Below are 2500 nucleotides of genomic sequence, written 5' to 3' on the forward strand. Positions count from 1 at the left end.
TGACTTTTATAGGTGATTAAACCTTGAAGATGTAGTAGGTTCGTTTAATTCAGTTTCAGGGGAGAAAACAAATGTTACTCATTTTATAAATTGAATTTGTACTTTTTATCATTCACCGTAGTTTAAGCAGCAAAGTACACATCAATTTGTGTGGAGCTGAACCATAGGAGAAAAGAAAAAAGTGAAAATCGTTAAAAAAAAAAACATAAAAAAATAGAAAGAAATAAGGTATTGTCTAAAGAGTACCACAATTCCTTAATGTCTAGTCAGGGAGGGAGGACGGGAATGTCATAAATGTGGCCATTGAGTGATTGGGTTTTTGAGGGAAAGCTCTCATTGGCTCGTAGACCTATGGTGCTCCGTAGAGTACGAGGTGCCACCGCCCGCAAGAACATTCTCCTCGTCTGTGTCGTGGTCAGCCATTATGAATCTTGCAGCAGATTTTGATGTAAAGACAAAAAAAGAAAAGGGAAAGCAAAAAGAAAAGAAAAACAAAGCTGGGTTTTGAAGAAAAGTAAATAAGAAAAAAACAAATAGCAATTCCATAATGGTTGATATAGTCACAAGTGCAACGGGCAAGGTATATAGTCCAGTGCCAAAAACCAAGGAAAACATTTAGTTTTTTAAAAGTTCTCAATTTCATAGTGGAACGGCACAAGGCAGGGTTTTCCTTGTACTGGAGGCTGATAGTATCTTATTAGGTGGCATGAGCCATGAACTGGGCACTTACACATTGTTGGAAAAAAAAAAAAAAAATGTTATAGGGGTTTTCAGATCTAGGTTGTTGATATGAAGCTCTTCAGAGCCTACATGTTCTAAAGATATTTTCTTATTTGTAAAGAGAAAGTTGAATGATTGAGATGATTCATTATTTTTAGCCAATGTCATTTTTTTAGTTATCAGATGTTGAGATTCTTAAAATGTTTATATTCATTTTCCTTAACCTTTAAAATGATTTCTCAAATGTTTAATAAAAGCATTGGATGTCTGGCTTTGATTGGCTCACATCTTCAAGTTTAGACCTTGGTACCCTATTGTATTGTGATGCATTTTTCTCTGCGTGTGATCCTGTTACAGTGGTCTAAGTGATGACGGATAGTGATGATGGTGATGATGATGATGATGAGTGAATCTTTCAAAAACAGGTCAAAATGATTTCATAGATCTTACAGACTTGTATAAATGAACCTCCTTGCTGTGCATTTGCTCATAGCGGGTGGAAATGTTAGTTTATAATCATAAGTTGTAGTCTTCATAATTTATACATAAAAGAGATAAATCATTGGAGTAGAGTATTAGTTGTAGGGTGAAACAAATTTGCCGAGATAATGACAAAGCCGGAGCCTTATATATCAGCCTTTGCATGCAAGCTGTTTGTTACGACAGCAAGCAGGACAACTGTGTATTTGCTCATATAAAGCATAACTACGCAGTGGTTGGTCAAGTGTTCGCAAAGGGCAGCAGGAAAATATGCTACTGTGATTGAATTTTACGTACTTTGTAACTGTGATCAGGAAGTGTCTCAGTACTGGATTTTTTGTAGTCGATGTATTTATTTGTTTTAACTTATGTTTTCATCAGACAGTATATCAGATCTTTGAATAGATGCCTCTTGTTACATTGTTTTGTTGGTAAACTGGCTCTTCCCCTGTAAAGCCTCTGCTGCCCATTCTTTTAAAGAGATAGAAAAAATGTCATGGTTAAGTTTGAAAGACTAAGAGATTCATGGCTGACATACAAGGCTGGGCTGTCATAGCAACAATTCCCTGGCTGCCTGACCAAACCTCTGTCAGCAATGCTGAAGAATCTCGCTTCCTCACAGATTTAGGAGAAAGATTGGTGCTCAAAAATTATCTGGGATTCAGGGAGAAGACTGTTTCGGCTGTCTGCTGAGGATACAAGTGTGAGCGTGAGGCTTGGGAGGGCAGTCGCTGCTTCCCCATTGGCTTGCTGATTCTTGGGCCAACAAGGTCACTTGCTATTGCAACCGACCAAACCTGTGGTCTGACGCCGCTGTACCCGTTGCTACCCGTCTCCTAGACACAACTAGAACAAAACAAATGTCTGCAACTTTGTTATTAAAAAATAAAATGATACTAATGATACATTGTTTCTATACCTTTCAAGTGTAAAACTGAAGTACAGAATATGCAGTTGAATTCAGTTACAACAACTTTTTTGTCAGAGCATTTACCCAGACCTAGTATTGCATTCCTAGGAAGTAATTATAATTATGATTTTTCAGCCGAATTTCTAGGTTTCATTTATAAATTCATATTTATTTATTTATTTATTTGTTGTAACCTCTGATATTCAAACCAAGATATTGTTTACCAGGTCTTTCAGTAGTAAAGAATAACCCAATTACATGAAATCTCTGGTACAGACGAAAGAAAATTTATAATACTGGATAGGCGTCCAGAAGTCACTTATCTTGCAGTATTTACCGGTACTAGTTAGTGGCACTGGAATTATTTTTGGATGGATGGATTAAAAATGT

This window comes from Penaeus japonicus, unplaced genomic scaffold (genome assembly GCF_977035675.1).
Source record: "Penaeus japonicus unplaced genomic scaffold, GWHDUDI00000001_assembly GWHDUDI00000026, whole genome shotgun sequence".
NCBI classification, from domain to species: domain Eukaryota; kingdom Metazoa; phylum Arthropoda; class Malacostraca; order Decapoda; family Penaeidae; genus Penaeus; species Penaeus japonicus.